The sequence below is a fragment of the Macrobrachium rosenbergii genome, chromosome 7, assembly GCF_040412425.1.
Source record: "Macrobrachium rosenbergii isolate ZJJX-2024 chromosome 7, ASM4041242v1, whole genome shotgun sequence".
NCBI classification, from domain to species: Eukaryota; Metazoa; Arthropoda; class Malacostraca; order Decapoda; family Palaemonidae; genus Macrobrachium; species Macrobrachium rosenbergii.
The window spans coordinates 52,377,582-52,399,623 of NC_089747.1; positions in this window are offsets into that span (position 1 = coordinate 52,377,582).

Consider the following 22,042-nt stretch of genomic DNA (forward strand, 5'->3'; position numbering starts at 1 on the left):
GAAATCTCAGGAGTACAGAAACAGAATAGTCAAGAAAAAGGGTTGGGAAGAAATTGTGGATCTTTTCTGCACTTCTGAAGATGTGAAGGAAAAACAAAATCCAGTTAAGTTAATTGAATAACAAAATTTTATTACTTATGTTTGTATATCATCAATGGATATACAAAAGCATTATATCCTGAAACTGACATTTTCTGTCATTTACAATATAATCTTATATTTACATCAAACAAATTTCTAATAACTAGGAAGACTATATTTTAGTCAACCATAACCACATTACCCAGGACACACTATTCAACGACAGTCACCACATATCGGTCTACATCAGACAACTCCGTCACCGGCTGCAACAACCAAAGTTTCTGACGCTCAACCAGTTTACCATATACACCTGAATATTCAGCCATATGCAAAGCACCTCACACTATAGTAACACACCGACACCACCACCAACAGTCCATCCAAATATTCCTTCACCAGGGACTGTTAGCCAAGTTTCTGATACACAGTCAGAATATATTGATATGTTTGACTCCTAGAAGCCAAAATACACGGTATGTAACGAGGAAATAGAGTTAATAAATGCATGTCATTTTTTTTCCAGGGAAATAGTTGTTTGATTTACATACAGAACACATTTCCTTCAATAAAGCTGATTATAATAAAGGACTCACCTTAATGTTATGACAAGTTTTTGTTCTGGCCAGATGGAATCTCTCATCAAGGTGTTGATCTTCGATATGTCTGTCTTGGTTAGGTCTAACAGAGCATCGAAAGATTTCATACACATTCTAAAATAATTAAAAAAATTTTCTTCATGCTCTCCTAAAGATGGGTACAATGTTACAGATAAACCAAAGGTATGTCTATCATGTAAAACTGGGTGTACCCAATGCCGTCTTTGGCGCTGTTTGCGCCGATTCAGTCTGCGATTCAACAACCAAACGCAAGCTATTTCTTCCACGTCCATTCTGACACTGGATGTCACAAAAAAGTATATATATATATATATATATATATATATATATATATATATATATATATATATATATATATATATATATATATATATAGATCACCTGTAGAATTGTCACCCCAACGTCTCCACCTGTAGACTCGTCACCCCAGAAACACCCACCTGTAGAATTGTCACCCCAGAAACTCCCACCTGTAGAGTCATCACCCCAGGTTATCGCTACCTTCTACATAATGTGTACAAAAATAAATATGCAAAATTTAAAGGAATTTATTTAGGTATTGCCAAAAGAGTAATGACCAATTAATATGTTACATGGTACAGAAATAATGACCAATTAATATGTTAGAAAATTTACAAAAATATAAAAGCAGTACATGAGTTTAACATACATTTTATAATGGATATTGAACAGCAATGTGCTAACACAAATTTACAAAAGCATTATCAGCAAAACGTTCATGCCACATGAATTCCTGAAGGTATGAATTTAAGAAACTTCGTTTGCAGCCACGCATTGTTGGAGAATAGAAAAGAGATTTAAAGCTTGTTAAGAACAAGAGAAAGAATTTAGAGGTATTAAATAGTGATTACACCAAAGTGGCAATTTAAAAGTATTGCTAATTTAAAGGTAGTTGAGAACAACTCCCATCTGTAGAGATTTAAAGGTTGTTAAGAACAGGAGGGAAAGAATTTAGGGGTATTGAATAGTGATTACGCCAAAGTGGTAATTTAAAAGTACTCAATTTGGATTATACCAATGTGGTAATTCAAAGGTAGTTGAGAACAACTACCACCTGTAGAATCGTCACCCTGTGTGAACGTAGCCTAAGTGAATCGACTATATCCCTGGGGGATCAAATGCTCTATGGGACATTTGATCCCCCAGAGGCTAGTACTAACTAAACATGGCGAAGTAGTGTAGATGAATCACTGTTTTGCCGTGTTTAGTACTAGCCCTCGGGGATCAAGTGTTCCTAAGGCAGTTGCTCATGTCACAAATTTCTAAGGGATTTCGTGATCACATATTTACTGTACTCATTTCCCCAAATGGATTTCAGAGCAAGAGGCAGTGACGGAATTTTAAGTTAATCGTTCGCACCCTTCCGTTACGCTGCGACACCTTTTGTCACTGACAACTTAGTTGGAGTCAGTGAGGAAGATGAACACACTGTACATAGAGGAGAAGGATGCTAAATAATTCACCCTGAAAGTAGGATGTAATTCTGACGTGTGACCCGAGAATAGGATATAATTCCAGGATGTTATTTCACATCCCGTTAGATGGTTCCTGATAGAGCAATGTTGGTCGAAACTCAGTATTATGTTTTTAATTTCATACTTACTACATGGTTTCTTTGGTAACAAATTACGCGTGGAGGGATAATGTCTATTGGTTATTTTCTCTCAGAGGAGGATTTTATAATGTCGGGAGTTGAACGAAACTTCGATGGAATAAGGTACTCCTAAGCCATAGTTCAAAGATTGTTTAATTCTTTTAAATTGTTTTATTAGTTCTGATTACAGTAATGATTGTCTCTTCATTTTCCACTGAAGTAGTTTCCTTACATTAGTCTATAAAATAGTAAAACAAAAAAGTTAATGAAAATTTCCATTGTTTATTATTCTGTATCAGTGTCACCAACCATTCCCCAAACTTTAGCATAATGAAGTAAAGTGTAGGAACAGAGATTTTGTGGTGGAGAAAATCTCCAACCTGCATTGCAGTATAAACCCTTTAGAATAATGAATTCATGATTTACGAATGAGATTCTTCGCGTCCACGCGAAAGAATGGCATATTAAACTGCATTCTTTTCCTACGGTCACATAAGTTTCCAAGAATTGCCAGCGATTTATGAAATCTGTCAGAAAAACTTGTGGAAGACTGGCGTAAGATTAGTGGGACCCATTATGTATATTAACTCCACTGTTTGATATACTTCTTCGCTGGGTCTCATTCAAAGCTCAGAAAAGTTTTCATGATTTATTATTTATTTTAAATTCATATTCTCTCTACGTCATTCTGCGCTCGAGTTTGTCCAATTACTTCTTTATTTTAGTATCACCGAAACTTTAACTTGACCCAACAATTAGTTATTTTCTTTTGATGATTACTATTATAATTACTTTAATTTCATATTCCCTCCACGCTATTCCTGGGTCAATTTTGCTCAGTTGTGTTTTGCATTTTAATATCACTAAGACTTTAATTTAACGCTGTATTTAATTATGATCTCCTGATTATTTCCTCTTTTCTGGACAGTATTCATATAGGTAATCCTTGTGTTTTGTCGTTGTTGCTGTTTAATAAATATGGTTTACTTGAAAATCTCGTTATTTAGGCAACGATTCACGATGTCATATTCTTTTATAAAAAGAGAAAACGTTTTTTAACCTCACGTGGTATAGTTTTCAATTTTACCTAACCGTTGTTAGGTTGAATATTACTTTATTTATATGAATAATGAATATCTTACAAAATCTATCTGGTAAACGGGGGAAATTCGCAACGTACATCTATTAGAAAAAAAATCACCAGCTCTGTAAAAACTTTTAACAAAATCGTAAATGCGTTCACATAAATATCTTTCATAAGGCGTCAGTGTCTGACCTTTTGGTGATGTTCCAAGACTCTGAACTTTATTTGGGTAAATAATCATTCCTGCTTTTCGTGGATGAAGCTTGTGTTCCGAATTTTTCAGTTTTGTTAAACATCTATTATCAAAAGTTCCTTAAGAATATATAAAATGGACTCTGTTAAAAAAAACGTTTTCTGCCTCCAGAAAAACTGGATTGTTTTTTTCATTTTTTGATTGATACTTATTTGCTGTACCACAAACGCCATGGAAATGCCATAGCTGAAAGACCTCGTTCATTTGACGTTGAAGATAACGAACTTGCAATCATCAATTTCCACTGCTTTTAAGTTAATGATTTCTCTTTTGTTTTATTGCTCACATGTTAAATAGGAACTTTATAGAAATAATTTAACACCATGTTTGATTAATGTTTGTAATTACTCAAAGAAAACTATTATTTTCCTATATATCTTTTATTTTATTTTTTATTTTCATTCATGATTTAACTTATTCCATTGCAAATCAGCACGTCTTCAGGTCCAATCGCCTTTTCGTTCTTTAAATCTTCGGCTGGAAACTTTTATGGACAGAGTCAACAGACCATATACCCAAGAGGGCTCCAAAAGGAAATAAACCTACAAGATAATGAAAAGGTGACAAATAAATAATATTGAGGGGATAGACAATAGAAACCAAATCTCCTGAAACCAGGAGACGTCAGCAGAGAGCAAGAATGAATTTGCTCCTCGATTAAACGTTTGCAGATCAGAAGATTCCACCTGATTTGACTCAGCCCCAGATTGAATTATTCGCAACACTGCGCTTTACAAATTCTCCACGTCTCGGCTTTCCTTATGCATTAATGCGTTACCATATGCATGCGATTGCATTAGCGGATGCCTGCTTTCATCTCCACGCTTCTGTGCGTGGAAATATATTCATACAAGGATTCATGTCTCCCCCATGCACGATAATATTATAGGGCTATCAGCACGTAATATTGCCATGAATGATTGGTGACCCCCTCCTCTCTCTCTCTCGTTTGTAGCGGGATTTTGAGCCCATCCCAAGTTAAATTCATAAAATAATAATAATAATAATAATAATAATAATAATAATAATAATAATAATAATAATAATAATAATAATAAATAATAAATAATAATAATAATAATAATAATAATAATAATAATAATAATAATAATAATAATAATAATGGTTGGGGTAACACCCATAGATGCTTTCCGTGATTGGGAATCGATGGAGAAAATATAGTTAACCAAACTCAACACGGCAACCACTGCTACCTCCATCCCCAAAGTATAATGTTAAGGAAGCGTCACTTATTGAGCAAATAAAAAAGGATTTTCATACACGATTTTATTCCACATAAAGTCTATTTTTGCTCTCTCTCTCTCTCTCTCTCTCTCTCTATCTATATATATATATATATATATATATATATATATATATATATATATATATATATATATATATATATATATATATATATATATATATATATATATATATATATATATATATATGTGTGTGTGTGTGTGTGTGTGTGTGTGTGTAAAACGCATGGTTTCAGTTATATTAGCGACATTTTAATTTCATGTACTCGCCCTTTTGAGAAAATCAGGAAATAAGTTTTTTTATTAGGTGCAATAGATAATTATGGTATGAATGCATCGTTACAATAATACTGGTTGCTCATTTTATCGTTTATTGATTTATCTCATATTAGGTTCCCTCGATGCTTTTCACAGCAGAGTAAAATATTTTCTGATTAGAATCATTTGCAGATTCTCTTGCAAATATTTGCGAAAAATATCTAAAAACTACGTAAAAACTTCAGTGTTTTCAGGGGACATCGAGACTAATTAAGTCTAATGTATTGCCTCCCCTTTCTGTGTTAATTAAATTTCATGTCATCACTCCAAAAGTATGAAATGTTATGGCAATAATTTTTCAGGAAACGCGTAATTCCGGGGGAATGCATTATTCATAGATTCTATGGGAACATTGAGAAGTGTTACGCCTGAGTAGGAGAGAAAGTTCGCAAGTGACAATCTGCTCGGGGGAAGAAAGAAACTGCATTATCTTCACTTTGTTTCATAACAGTTTTGAATAAGTATTCAGTAACAAATTCTAAATTCACATTCTCTGAATGTGGGCACAGAATGTGCATGAAAGGGAGCTCAGTGAATAATGAATGAAGCGAAACTTGCATTGTTTGAAAGCTAAAGGAATAATGATTCGGAAGGACGTGGATCCTCAGGAAACAGAGAAGAGCCTAAAAGAAACACGCCGGATATTCTCACTTAATAAAGAGAAATCAGATTCTCAAAGTAAATATGCGAAAAAACAGAAAGCACAAAGAGTCGCAGACAAAGGCTGTAATTAAGATATTAAGATAGAATGCGTTGTCAAAGATAGCTTTACCATGAGAATAACTGTAAGTGAATGCTGCTTTATGTAACTGGGATAAGCGAAACATCAGCAATACCTAGCAGCTTACAGCTTGTAGGAGAGAGAGAGAGAGAGAGAGAGAGAGAGAGAGAGAGAGAGAGAGAGAGAGTCGAGAGAGAGAGGGGGTAGGGAGAGAGAGGGGAGGGGGAGAACTAGTTTTAATTATGAAACTGTTCCTTTCTCTATAGTTTATTATTTTAGTTAAATATCCACAGCTGATAGTATTGAAGATAATAATGATTTGCGGACACTTATCGGTCAAAAGGATGTTGGCTGAGGAGATTATACCGTTAGTAAAAAAAAAAAAACAGACACACACGCACACACTAACTATGCTTCATAACTATAGCAACCTGCTTCGTATGCTGTAATATACTTTGCGCAATCATTTCTACTTTCTTCATCCAGACAACACTTCTCACATTCCTAACATGAATAGTGAAAGTTCGTATCTGCACATGAGCATTAAACTATGAATCTCTTGCGCAGCATCGAGCTTAACTTTCTCCATCACGAACTTTTTCCCCTCTCTACCAAATGCAGCTCTCTACTGATGATGCTTTCTCTTATCTTTGATAAATCTTGTACCATAATTTACAACGGACATTTTTTGTTACAGCTTTAGCAATTGCAGTTGTTGACTAATGAGATTATTTATAACTACTTTTATAAATATTACTGCTGTTCGCCCTCGATGTAGTTAGGTGTAGGAATATTAGGCCAATTGACCTCGACAGAGAACATCTCTGCCCGCCGGTAGGGTAGGCAATTTAAAAATAACAATCACCGCCGTAGACAAATGGCGCCGCATAGGCTGGAAAGTTTGTAAACAAAATATGCTAGGGCATTAGGGACCTAAGCCTCAGAGAGGGTTTACGCTCAATGACCCCTAGTTATGGTGGCCCTTAAGCTTTATTCTATGCATTCGACGATGCCTTTGCCAAGGTCGGATTGCCGGGCGGTATAAGCCCTCCTCTGGCGGAACGGCGAGGTCGAGTCAGAGAGATCCCAGCGTCACGGAATCAGGGTGACGCTGCGTGCGTGCCGAACGATATTCTTTGTTCTTTATTACTTTCTCTCCTACGTCTATCTTAATTAGTGAATTGGGAAGACTGCCAGAATACGACTCCTGAGGTCCCTCGTTTTTGCGCAGCGACTTCGACATTCACGGTAAGTCCGATTCTTGTTGAAGCTTCGTCGATTGACTAGTACTTTTCTGTATTTCACATTTTTTCTTTGTTTTCTTCCTTCAGCCACCACTTAGGGTATATGTGTTTACAAAGTCTAGATTAAGCCTAATTATTTTATTGTTAGCTTCAACCCCATTATTCCAGTAAAATACCTAGGATTTAGGTAAGCAAAATCAGGTTAAATCTCGATGCTTTTGTATGCCTCGCGTCCGAATGTTTGGAAGAACCGTTATGTTTAAAATCAAATTCATCTCAAATATTCTTTGTTAAGGTTAATAACCCTTAACTGGCGACCTTTGGCTAATTAACGACTGTCTTTGAGGTTAACTTTTGGCTTCAAGTGGCAGGTTACGTGTAATCTTGGTTTGCAGGGCCGTAAAATTACGTAAATTGAATAATACATGATCAACCAAGACCGTCACACGTAACATTGGCGACCTTGCCAGGATCTAAAGTACATTTTAGAGAAAGAATCTGGAGAAAAGGAAATTAAAATTACATTAATTCCAAAAAATAAAAGTCAGATATCGAACTCCATTTCATTCTTCCAAACAAGGAACGAGGCATAATAATAAGCAGTAAAGAGAATAGTATAACAAGTGTAGCGAGAATTAGCGTAGGAAAGGGTGCGTCGAGAGCAGAGTCATAATTTATAACGTTTAAGACAAGGACATTGTACCGTGTTCGGATTGTGAGTCAAGTCGTTCAAGTAACGAATTCAAAGGCCGAGAATCGCGGAGCCCATTTCATGTACACAAAGTAATGTAGTAATCGCGTCGGCAATTCCGATCGTTATTGTTTGCATATAGCGGGAATCATTCAAAAAACCGTGTCAGTGAAGTAGCAAACGAACTAAAATAGTAATTTTACAATAAAGGTACCGTTCAACAACGTAAATTTACGCAGGCAAGCCAGCATCTCTCTTTTCATTCTTTTGTTTAATCTCCGGGTGAGGAATACGAAAACAAAAGACACAAAGTTGTTTGGTAATTTAGTTTTCCATCCGTAACGTAAAACGCTATGCATGATTGGTATATTTAAAGTAAAATCTGGATACCTGCATTTGTTTCGTTCGTTGTTTTGAATTTGGTGCAAAAAAGAAAATAACCGCCATTTTGATTCCTCCGCTGTGTCTGCGCGGGTATTCAGAATTGTTGAACTGTTGGTGAGAGGAACCGCCATTTGACGTTTTCGCGCCGCCCAAGGTTTGAAATTTAGGCCTAACGGGACCTGGCCGCCATCTTAAGACTTTGTTATTGTGACCTCGACTCTGCTCCCCGCCACTCTTGGGGCATATATTTTTTTTTTTTTTTTTCGTAGCGAACCCACCTCCTAATATCTTAGCTAGGAAAAAACCAAAAGATAATTTAGGCAGGGAAAGTTAGGCCTTAGTTAGGAGTAATAACAAGTTCCTATACGAATACCTACTATAAAATCATATAAAGAAAATTTAAAATTTTTACGATAAACTTTTGTGACGTCGGCTCCCGGGAAAATTAAGATAATAAAGTAATCCCTAAGGAAGCCAAGACGACGCATCTATATCATTTATTAAGATCCATGCCATTGTGCATGTATAAAATCTTTGTTTACATGTTCTCAAGCAGCAAGAAATTCGCTGATTGAAAATCTCTCTCTCTCTCTCTCTCTCTCGTCATTCAAGTAAGCATTCCTAACCTAAGTGTACGTGACCCTCTTCAAAGAAAGAACGGCCGACACTAGGCTAACTAATTCGAATACAATAAGCCAATTAAAAGAAACACCTCTGTCCCACAATAGATGAGGACAAGTTAAGAGTAATTACGATACAGTGATAAACTGTCGGTCACGAGTGAGGCCTGCTATCCAGACCGAAGCAAACAGTAGTTTTCACCCTCTGAAAGAAGAAGGGGCCAGCACTGGGGCCGGTACTGGGACCAGCCACTCACGAGGATCTTTAAAGAAAAAAAAAAAAAAAACCCAAATTCACTTTATTCCACAGTGCCAATAATTTGCAGCACTCATCCCTTGAATAGCTTACTTCTCTATCTCTCTCTCTCTCTCTTTTACCTTCCCTTTCTCTCTCATTCGATTGTTGCACTCTGCAGGGGGGTAGAGTGCCTTTCCTCCCATATAGCCTAGTTGGACTCCAGTAGAGGGTCCCTAGGAACACATTGGCACCATAAGTGCCACTAAAGAAAACAAAAGGGAACACAGAAGAGAAAGTTCTTCTGGAACCTAACCTGCACCAGTGCCTAGGGATACTGAGTGCCACCAGTGTGACCTGTACACGGCACACCCAAACTACAGTGCCACCTTTTGAAAGGGTGCCACGTCATTGAAGAGACACTTCCTCGCTGCCCAAATGCGCCCAGTCGACCGGTTAGACGCCCTTCCCCACCAGAACCATGGCAGCAGAGCATTATAAAACTTTCCTGGGGCTGGGGACGGCGGCAGGTCTCACCGGCTCGGAACTTACCACCTGGGTTAAGGAGCAAGTGGACGACTTGGCCAAGCGGGAGAAGGAAGAAAGACTCGAGCAGAGGAAGTATGAAGAAGAACGAAGGAAGTACGAAGCCGAGCAGAGGAAGTATGAAGAAGAACGAAGGGTGTATGACGCCGAGCAAAGGCAGTATGAAGAGGAAAGAGAAGAAAGAAGGAGACAGCATGAGTTAGCCTGCAAGGAAACTGAGTTAGCCCTAAAGGAGAAGGAGCTCGAGCTTGAGAGAGCGAAAATGGAGAATGCCGAAGCTATGGCTAGCCATCAAGCCTCCAGTCCTACACCTGCTGCATCAAACGCTCCAATTTCGAGCATCAATTCCCTAGTCCCCAAGTGGACTGAGGACGAGCCAGAAGCATGGCTGGAGGAGATCGAGGCTCTTTTCGATAACTACAGCACCACGGAGACGGAGAGAGCCTTAATACTAGCCAAGCATATGGAGGGAAAAGCCAAGGCAGCGCTTCGCTCACTGGAGAAGAGCCAGAGAGGCAACATGGCGGAAGTTCGTAGAGTCATTACAAAGGCCTACGAGATAACCCCAGAAAAATGGAGACAACGGTTCCGAGGTCTTGCCAAGGAAGTCGGCTGGTCTTGGACGGAATGGGCATGTCACAAAACCCAGTCCGGTACGCGCTGGTTCGACTCCTTGGCCTGCACGACGTTTGAGGATCTCTTCAATCGGACCATGCTAGAAGACCTTTTCCAATGTGTGCCAGGGCCCCTTGCGGTATATCTTAACGATAAGCAGCCCTCCACACTTATGGAAGCTTGTCGCATGGCTGATTTGTGGAAACCTTCAATCAGTCGCATAGCACCTCTCAGAAGCGAATCATCCCTCCGGCCTACCTCTCGAACTCCACTCGCCCGAAGAATGGACTGCCTAGCAAGACCCTGTGCAACTATTGCAAGAAGGGGGGCCACGCTGAAGCTGAGTGCCGATACAAACTCGGCACTAATAAGCAGCCTAACCCTACCAGCCAGAACTCCGCTCCCGATTCATCCGCTCAGCCCTCTCCTCCAACAGTTACTGCAGGCCACCGAGCCCATCCAAAAGGCCCGTGCAGATCCTGTGGGGCTGCTAGCCACTACAATGCTGGATCTCCGGCCTGTCCACATCATGTACCCACCACCAAATTTGTCAACCTAATCAGCACTTCATTCTCTGCGGCTGGTCCGCACCGGATCCCTTTACCTCGAGAGACTGGAAACCCAGTACATCTCGGTGGCCCCTCTTCAGAGCACTAGCCTGCCCATGACCCTTCCGGTCACAGTAGACACTGCGGCAGATATTAGCCTGATCGCCAGGGCCCAAGTGCCAGCCAGTGCTGTGGTTGACGAAGAAACGCGGTGGGAAATGAAGTGGATAGAGGGCCCACACCATCACCGTTCCCACGGTCCAACTCCAGGTAATGACACCTTGGGGCACGATACCCCACCGCCTTGGCGTGGTAGGTGGAATTCGGCCCGGAGTGGTCTTCTTGTTGGGTCGGGATCTTCTCTGCGGAAGCCCGTCACCAACGCCACTCCGCAGCCACGTTACCTCCTCCACGGAAACCCCAGTTGTAACTCCCAAAAATGACAAACCTCCACCTTCCGCCCACCAAAGTGGTCCGCGGAAGGGGCGCCACCCAACCTATTTCAGGCCTAGCCCTCTCCAATTGCGAAGGGCTGGCCCACCAAGAGGTCCCCCTCCGCGAAGAGATTCAGGAGGAGCAGTACCGCTGCAGGACGTGCAAGCGGGCAGACCACTCCACAAATTGGGAGGGCTGCCCAAGCAAGCAATGCCCAGCGGACGCCCCGAACAAAACTCTAGGAGAGGCTACGATCTCCTGCTGGGGCAGGAATCTCTGCCGCAGCCAAACCCAAGTCGTCCGAGAGGTATTGCACCTCCGGACCACTCATCAGGCATGCCTGACCTCAACTGCTGCCAGTGCCACTTGCGAGCACTGAGCAGTGCCAGACTCCGTCCGCCACGGACGTTGAGCTACCAATGGAAAAGGCCCCTATGCCGGGTCTAAATCATGAGGCGAATCCTCCTCCGGGAGATTTAGGATTCCCCATGCAGTTGATCATCGCGACTGGAGAGCCTCCAGCACCCGAAACTTCTTCTTTGCAAGATTCTTCTTTGCAAAATTTGACTCAGGATGAACCCTGGAGGATCGAAATGGTACCCCTCCCTTGGAAGACCAGGAACTGGCATCCTCGGACGCAGAAGTCGAGATCGCTCTCGCTCCGGTTGTCGCAGCAGCCGGAGTAGGGAGTCCTCCCGCAGCTTTTGCAGTTGCCCCTGACTTCGCGCCCGCTAGCCCTTCTGGCCTGTCCCGGAGTCGGTGCTCTCATCACCTGCTAGGCCAGCTACTGATAGGCCTTGGAGGAAACCGAAGAAGAAGAAGAAGAAGGGGCGGAAGAGAGCCCAGTAGTTGCGAAGCTATAAGCTCATCCTGGCACTAGTGCCCTCTCGGCACAGTGCCCTAACATCTAAGAGTGATCCTGGCCCCTTGCCCAGAGAAGGTAGCCAGTGTGATCTCTTCCTTTATTTGTACCTAGCCTAGGCCACCTTAAAGTACAGTACATCAATTTAGTAGCCTTGTTCTTTCCACTTACCACCGAGCCGCAGTAATCATGTAAGTAGCCTAACTAATTTCAGTAATCTTAACTATTGTGAAACGAGCCACGATGCTCGTGACACGCATGGCCCTAAGACCTCAGTGAGGCACCCATTTATCATATGAGGCAACCCTCCTGAATTAACTAGTAAATTTTAATTGTATTAAACATAAACCAAGTTGTAATTTAGTTAGAATATTAACTCTTATGTTGGTGCTACGGTCGTGTTAGGATAGGTTAGGCTAGGGAATATCATAGAATGTACCACTAGGCTAGGTCTAAAACACATCATGATTGTAGGAGGTAGCCTATAATAACCGTGAGCACCTTCCAGTACTATTAGAATTAGGTAAAGTAGTGAATATAGCTCATATCCTATCTAGGGTTAGGTAGTTCTGTAGCTAGGTAGGCTAACCAGGACTAATCTGCTCAGGGAAGGAGAGTAACCCACGAGAGGCGAACAGCTTGTTTAGTATAGACCTTCACGCCCGAAAAGGGAGTGAAGGCCCTCTTAAGGGGGGGAGCTTTTATAAATATTACTGCTGTTCGCCCTCGATGTAGTTAGGTGTAGGAATATTAGGCCAATTGACCTCGACAGAGAACATCTCTGCCCGCCGGTAGGGTAGGCAATTTAAAAATAACAATCACCGCCGTAGACAAATGGCGCATAGGCTGGAAAGTTTGTAAACAAAATATGCTAGGGCATTAGGGACCTAAGCCTCAGAGAGGGTTTACGCTCAATGACCCCTAGTTATGGTGGCCCTTAAGCTTTATTCTATGCATTCGACGATGCCTTTGTCAAGGTCGGATTGCCCGGGGCGGTATAAGCCCTCCTCTGGCGGAACGGGCGAGGTCGAGTCAGAGAGATCCCAGCGGTCACGGAACCAGGGTGACGCGCTGCGTGCGTGCCGAACGATATTCTTTGTTCTTTATTACTTTCTCTCCTACGTCTATCTTAATTAGTGAATTGGGAAGACTGCCAGAATACGACTCCTGAGGTCCCTCGTTTGCGCAGCGACTCAACATTCACGGTAAGTCGATTCTTGTTGAAGCTTCGTCGATTGACTAGTACTTTTCTGTATTTCACATTTTTCTTTGTTTTCTTCCTTCAGCCACCACTTAGGGTATATGTGTTTACAAAGTCTAGATTAAGCCTAATTATTTTATTGTTAGCTTCAACCCCATTATTCCAGTAAAATACCTAGGATTTAGGTAAGCAAAAATCAGGTTAAATCTCGATGCTTTTGTATGCCTCGCGTCCGAATGTTTGGAAGAACCGTTGCGTTTAAAATCAAATTCATCTCAGATATTCTTTGTTAAGGTTAATAACCCTTAACTGGCGACCTTTGGCTAATTAACGACTGTCTTTGAGGTTAACTTTGGCTTCAAGTGGCAGGTTACGTGTAATCTTGGTTTGCAGGGCCGTAAAAATTACGTAAATTGAATAATACATGATCAACCAAGACCGTCACACGTAACACTACACTATTGCCACTCGCAATTTCTAATTTTGCTGCTGTGTATCAGAACACTTAACTAAACCATGTCTTCGTTATCATACACTGTTGGTAACATGAATCCACTGGCACCTGTCTTCAGCTGACTAATTTCTTTGCTCGTTACTTCAGCTGATCATTCAAACTAAGGTTATAAGAATAACTTCCTCTGGAATTAAACACACAGAAGGGAAGGCACAGCAGGAGGCGCAGACATAGAGTGGCATTATTTGTCTAGACAAGACGGTGACAGGTCACGTGACTAAGGGGCTTGCAGCAACAAATAATTTGTGACCACAACTGGCTGTTTGACCCTTTGGTAGCTACACTCTTTGAACAAGAGCATAAGACAAGAGAGGAAATAGTATGTAAATTCGTAATTTTCCTTTATCGATTAACTTTCTCGACCCTCATTATTCTGATGTAAAATAATCGCATATATCGTTAACGAAGAAGAAAAAAGATCGTTAGAAATATATGCATATACTATATATATATATATATATATATATATATATATATATATATATATATATATATATATATATATATATATATAGTGTGTGTGTGTGTGTGTACTCATGCATAAGTGTGTATATATATATATATATATATATATATATATATATATATATATATATATATATATATATATATATATATAATATATATATATATACTGTATATATGTATATATACTTATGCATACCTTTATCCCAGTTTTCTCTCCTTATGGATTCTGTTTGACTGGGGACGCTCAAGAAAGAGGAGTATTAAAGTGTACTGGCTTTACACATGCCTCAACTAACATTGTTAAAGGTGAAATCAACAACATGATGATGTCACAAATTTATATATTTCATAGGAACTGTATCATTGGGAGATAAATGAAAGTATTACACAGGATAACTCTCTCCAATTCAGTTACATCGTCTTCCATCACTTTCTCTTATATACGAAACGTTTCATAAGCTCCGATCTCTGAGAGTACTGACTGAGGACAAAGGGATTTCTCTAATCACCGCCCTAGCTCTTCGTTGGGAGAGTCAGGTAGAGTTGTGGCCTAACAGACTGCCAGGCCCGAGTTCGACTCTCCGGACGGCTAATGAAGAGTTGGTTCTTAGCCATGTTAAAGAAGTCAATCCTTCGGCCCAGCCCTTGTTAATCAGCTCAGTGGTCTGGTAAAACTAAGGTATACTTAAAAAATCTAATCACCGCCTTAAATTTGCTGTTTAAGGCTGAAATCAGAATAAGTGAGAGGAATTTCTAATTAGTCTAGTAATTCGAGTTCGCATATCAGACTCTACATACTAAGGGAAACTGTAAAATCCAGATTCATCTAGAATGATGTTATTTAAAGATAATTTTGTTACTTTTGACTACTGATACATATTTATACCTCTATAAGCAAGCATAAACACACGTGCGTGTGTGTATACATTTATATATATATATAGAGTATATATATATATATATATATATATATATATATATATATATATATATATATATATATATATATATGTGTGTGTGTGTGTGTGTATGTATAACTGAATCACGAAAATATGGAACGTGATGAATATATAAATAAAATAAAATCCACGAAGGAAAGGGAAACACTGGAGTGCTGCGAAGCCATTCGACTAAATATCGTCCTTTACTTAGCATTGTCTGCTAAGTACAGGACGACAGTCAGTCGAAAGGCATCGCAGCACTGCAGTGTTTCCCTTTCCTTCTTGGATTGTATCTACAGTACTTTCGCCAATATTTTTCATCTAACTGCTTTACTTTTTTTATCTTTCAGTTTATTCTTTCTCTGTGACAGAGATGTTATGCTATAACTTGAAAAAAAAAAAATACCGCGATATGTATATGTCATTTCAATAGCAGAATATCCAAGAAGGCATTGTACAATTAAATATATATATATATATATATATATATATATATATATATATATATATATATATGTGCGGTTCCACTTTGTGGTGAGGAGGAAGTTTTGGGTGGCTGTTCTCTTGTGAGGATCAAGGACTTGGCCTGGAGTTGCACGGAGAGTGCCTCTTCCGTCGAACACTTTGGTGAGCAGAAGGTTGGGCTGATGGTAGCACGCCTGTCACAGGGGCTTTGTCCCGGTCAGGTGGTTTTGGAGTGGCCTCCCTGATGGAGATAGCAAGGTAACAGTGGCATTGGGGAAGGACATCACCAGAAGAGGTCTCGTCCCAACAGGAACTCTACTCTGTGCCTGATTTTATTCACCATGCCAAGGCAGTGAGGTTGTGTGCCCCGAGGAGTGGTTACCTGAAGTTCAACTATGGGAGTGGTCTTGGCTTGCTCCTCTATCCAAGTCATCGTCCACCTGGTCTGCTCATCAACAGTGGCACTGGCTGGCACTTGGGCCCGATCAGTCAGGCTAATATCTGAGCCAGTGTCTACTGTAGCCAGCAGGTTCACTGGTAAGCCAGAGCCATCCAGGGGTGCCACTGAGACGGACTGAGTCCAGACCCACTCAGGATGAGACATGTCTTGTTAGAGGGGAGATGCTTTTGGGCAACCGGATATCCGGCGATATGTGCCTGGGTTGCAATTTTGGCTTGAGGTCCTTTGAATGGGCTGATTTCCTATGGTGATGCGGTGGAGAAGGTTAAACGATGTGGGGAGAGGACTTTGGATGGTTGGTAGTAGGTTGCCTATTGTTTCCCAACTTGTAGCGGCAATCAGCTTCAGCATACCCGAACTTCTTACAGTTGGTTCAAGTAGGCTTACTAGGCAGTCAGTTCTTTGGGCGAGTTGAGCCTGAGAGGTACCTGGGTGGTACTATGCGGTGGTGAGATGTGCTGTGGGACTGGTTGTATGTTTCCTAGGAATCGGCCATACTGCATGCTTCCACAAGCATGGTGGGCTGTTTATTACTCAGATACACAGCAAGGGGCCCCGGCACACATTGGAAAAGATCCTCCAGCGTGGTCAGATTGAATATGTCCTCGAAGGTATTGCACGACAGGGAGTCAAACCAGCGTGTAGCAGACTGGGTTTTGTGACAGGCCCATTCTGTCAAGGACCAGCCAACTGCCTTGGCAAGACCTCGGAACCATTGTCGTCATTCCTCCGGGGTTATTTCATAGGCTTTTGTGATAACCCTATGAACTTCAAGGATGTCACCTCTTTGACTCTTCTCCAGTGAACAGAGGGCTGCCTTAGCTTTTCCTTCCATGTGTAGCGAAGCACTGGGACCTCCTGTCTTGGTGGTGTTGTAATTTTTAAAGAGAGCACCTGCTCTCCTCAACCATGCTTTACGCTCTTCATCAGTCCACTTAGGGATTAGGAGTGTGGCGAGGCGAAGTATTGGGTGCAGCGGGTGTGGGGTTGGAGGCTTGTTGGATTGCCATAGCTTCAGCACTTTCTTTTCAAGCCTTCTCCAGCTCAAGCTCCTTTTCCTTAAGAGCCAGCTCGCTTGCCTTGAGAGCTTGCTCACTTTCCTTGAGGGCTAATTCATGCTGTCTCCTCTGTTTCTCTCTTTCTTCTTCATACCTCCTCTGTTAGGCTTTATAATTCACCGTTCAGTCTTTCTTCTTCTCTTGCTTGTGAAAACTGTTCCTTAGCCCACTTGGTGAGTCTGATCATGAGACCGGCCTCCTTCCCCAGAATCCATAGAAAGAGCTTTGTAATTTTCTGCTGCCATGTTTCTGGTGGTAAGGGCATGTAATTGGGTTGACTGGACATACTTGGGGAAATCGTCTGTGACAGTGAGGAAGTGTCCCGTAATTTGGTGCACTTCAGTGGTGTGGCACCTTTTCAATAAGGTGGCACTGCGGTAGGGTGTGTCGTGCGAATGTCACACGAATTGAGAAATCCTGAAGGAATAGTGATCCTTATGGACGGATACGCTTGTATTGGGGAGGTGATCCTGAAGGAGCTAAGGTCCTTATGGGTGGATACACTATTGTTGGCATTCTGTATTTCAGGTACAGTTACAGTATTATAGAGTTGGCCTTTTGTCTTGGTAGCACTGGGGTGCCGGTGTGTTCAGGAACAACACTAAAGGCAGTGCAGCAAATTGCATGAAGAAATGGCACTCTACCTGAGGCAGAATGTAAGTGAGGAGTAAGAGGGAAAGTTGAAAGGTAAGTGCTTCAGTAACTAAAGTCGTTGGCAGTGTCTCAGATTAGTGGCACTGTGAAAAGGGAAACCCTTGGGCTTGCACTCGTGGGTGGCTAGTTCTAAGAACTAGTGATTGCTTCCTGACATGAGGAAAGGAAGGTTATGGGGTTTGCACTCAATATGCGATTTGGTGCTTGCGGTATGCGCAAGTCTTGGGTAATGGACACCCACTCACGCATGCCAGTCGATAATTCTTATTAAATGGTTGTACGTATGCTCTATGAAACGCATAAGAATTCAGTCCGTGGGCTGAAACACTTAATATTAGTAAAAGAGATGGGCGATAATTCATTGAACACAGGCGCATATGTAAATTTTTACTACTGTGTGTGAACGAGTAAAATGAATAATTGAATGCGGATCTTGATTAAAAGTTGGTGTAAAAATGAAAAGAGAAAAAAGAAAATATTGTACTTGGCTTTATGAATTAGTGAGTTTATTTTCCAATACTCATTTATTTAAATCTCTCTCTCTCTCTCTCTCTCTCTCTCTCTCTCTCTCTCTCTCTCTGAGAGTGTATTTGTAATGGAACGTATTCGTTGTGTGATTCAAGTCACTTTATGATAAATTACGTTATACAAAATTACACTGTTACTTTTTTTCTAAAAAGGTACTTTTGGTATTCACATAATTTTAATGGCTAGGTACGTCATGACAAGTTATATGGTGGAAAGGGTTTTATATTATTATCAAGATTATCAAGATATTTCATTAGGGTTTACGTTAGGGGGCGAAAAGAAATGAATTTCATTCGGCGAGTGAACGATAAGAAGTGGAACTGGGTGCTTGTGAGAGAAAAACAGCTGATGGCTACTGGTGACAACGATGATTTAAAATTTAAGAAAAAGAATGCTCGGCTATTCTGACTGAATTACGGGTTGCTGATGTGCAAAATCGAATTATTTAACTTTACTTTACTTAAACATGAAACGTGAATTTGAAATGGGTCTGACTATCTTTGAATTGCGGGAGTGGGCTGCAGGAATGCGGTTGCGCCGAGCTAGTACAGCTGAACTGGTACAGTGCCGGACTACCAGAGGTCATTATGCGTGTTTTAACAACACGAATTTTCGACCTACACTTTACAGCACAAATTATCTCTTTCTCTCTCATAACTGTTTTCGGGCAGCATACCAGCTAACTGTTCACGGCTAGCACATGCAATAAATTCCCCAATAAACACTTCCAAATTCTTAACGACCAGTCTTCCAGCAACACAGGTGACAGCTGCTATTTTTACGACGCGAAAGTTTGCGAGAAGTTATTCTCCATTGCTAACTTTAGAACCTTTTTTTGGCGCTCTCACCTCTATGTTATATGATATGAATATTCTAACAAAGAGATTTGCTGCTAATCACTTGTTTTTTTTAAACACTTTTCCCTATCTGTTCTTCCTTAATTTTACAATTAAAATAATAACCCTTACCTTGTTATCCTTGCCTCAGTCTAGTCTTATTTGCCTTTGTGAACAATGGAATTAAATTATTATGATTTTTATATCATTCCTCGGTTCGTTTCCTTCCTAGTCTAGTGATAGCGAAGCTAATTCTCGTTACTAGTTGACTAGGATCGCTGGCAAGATCGACAATGTTACATTCTGGGGCCGGTTGGAAAATGGGATTTGTTTATTTTAATTAACTGCCTTGAAAGCCAACACAAAGCACCCAGGATGTAAGCGGTAAATGGAATGGATAAATTGACTTACCTTGATATCATATCTAAGTGAAAAGAGAATTGGAGGTCGCCATGGTTGGGGGGAAAATTAACCAGTTAGTTACTTCAAACTGAATTTATTTACAAATGAAGCAATCAGGAAATTAAGATGAAAAGGCTGACAGTGCAGCAAGCAAGCTCATACAATATGCAATAAAATTAGACAATGTGTCCAAATTGCTGAATATAAAAAGGCTACAGCCCTGAAATAGTTTAACACGCAATTGACTGTGAAGGTTGCTACTGGTTGTGTACTTTTGTGGATAACGCTCTTGGGTATCAAGGGGGGAACTGTCCAGTGTCCCGGACTGCTAATCAGAAGACTCTGGCACTTGGCAGGATGGCAGTTAGACGTCTATGCTAGGGTTATGTTCTGACAGGGGACACAGACTGTCAGAGGGCTGCATAGCAGGTTCTTATTACCTTTGTGCCTGGGCTGCTTGCAACAGACAAATTGCAGTTGCAGAAGTTCACAACACCAGTGTACCGGAATGGGGCCACTCTCTCACGGTTCATTCCATCTGGTCCCTTGGCGGAAAGGAGTCCTCTGAGGTCTGTGTGGTGTGGGCCGTCTCATGTAGAGCTGTTTACAGCCGGTGAGCACAAGGCATTAGTCAACCTGAGATACAGCTATCCACCAGTACAAAGTTCCCGAAGCAGATCTTATGGCTAAGACTCTTAAGAATTAAGGAGAGCAGCCCACCTACATCCTAATTCGTCCTTTGTGGCAGGAACTATCAACCCCTCAAAACATTCCGATGGTAGGGAAGGTGGTATTAATATACCTAAATCAGGTGATCTTTGTGGGTAGGCCTACCTCAGTTCCCTTCCTGTCATGGCATTTTCTCAGCCACTGTTAAATTTGACTTTCTATCTAACGATACAAAGGACAGTGAAATATATAAGGCTCCCCCATTTAAAAAAAAGAGCATTCAATCCCTTTCGGGCATAGAAGACCCAGCAGCTAAGTAAGTCATTCGCCGACTTGGCAGTTAAGCACCTAAATAAGTTGTGCCTTACACTGCATCTAACTAAATGGACCTACTAACTACTTTGAGGTGCTAGTTTTGCTAACCGCGCTATGCGAACTAACCTGCAACTTAACCGTCGCAATAAGGTACAACCATTCTGCATCCCACGACTGGACAGTTCCTGGTCAACCGAGAGGGTGTAACGTTAAGGTCTGCTGCCAGAGTTTCATTCTCAGCAGATGAGGTGATTGAGAAGCGTCATGGGTCGAGGAGGCTCACAATTTGCAATGACCAATTCGGTGAGTTTTGGAGGATCTCCGTAGGAGGTCCGTGACATGATTACGATCCGGCACGGCACTAACTTGGGACAGGCTACAGGTTAAAGTAGAGGGAGGTGCTACGTCTGAAATATTTGGAGCTTGACACTGCTCAGTGCTCTCAAGTGGCACTGGCAGAGAGTTGGAGTGAGGAGTGGCTGACAAGGGACCGGGGAGTGCAAAACCCCTGGGTGTACCTGAGGTAATGGGAGACAGAGATGCCTGTCTTGGGTGGAGGGCAGAGTCTCTTGGAATGTTCTGGGTGTGGTGTCTGCTGCATTCTGCTTGCTAGGGCATCTTCCCAATTTGCCGGGTGCCTCATTACATTACAGGTCTTGCAGCAGTACCTGCGTTCCTTCATGGAGATGGAAGTTTTATGTGACCATCCTTTTGTGAGGATCGAGGACTTGGCTTGGAGTTGCACGGAGAGTGCCTCTTCCGTCGAACACTTTGGTGAGTGGAAGGTAAGGCTGATGGTAGCACGCCTGTCACAGGGGTTTTGTCCCGGTCAGGTGGTTTTGGAGTGGCCCCCCTGGTGGAGGTAGCTAGGCAACAGAGTGGCATTGGGGAAGGACATCCCCAGAGGAGGTCTCGTCCCAACAAGAACTCTACTCTGTACCTGATTTTGTCACCATGCCAAAGCCCGGTGAGTTGTGTGCCCCAAGGGGTGCACGCAAGTTCAACTATGGGACTGGTCTTGGTTTGCTCCTCTACCCAAGTCATTGTCCACCTTGTCTTCTCATCAACAGTGGCACTGGCTGGCACTTGGGCCTGATCAATCAGGCTAATATCTGAGCCAGTGTCTACTGTAGCCGGCAGGTTCACTGGTAAGCTAGAGCCATCCAGGGTGCCACTGAGACGGACTGAGTCCAGACCCACTCAGGATGAGACTTGTCTTGTTGGGGAGTCTTTGGGCAACCAGGATATCCGGCAGTATAGTGCCCTGGGTTCAGTCTTGGCAGGTCCCTTTGAATGGTGGCGGTCGGTGGGAAGGTTGAGTAGATGTAAGTGGAAGGTGTTTTGTTGTTGGTAGTAGGCTGCCTATTGTTGCCCAACTTGTAGCAACAATCAGC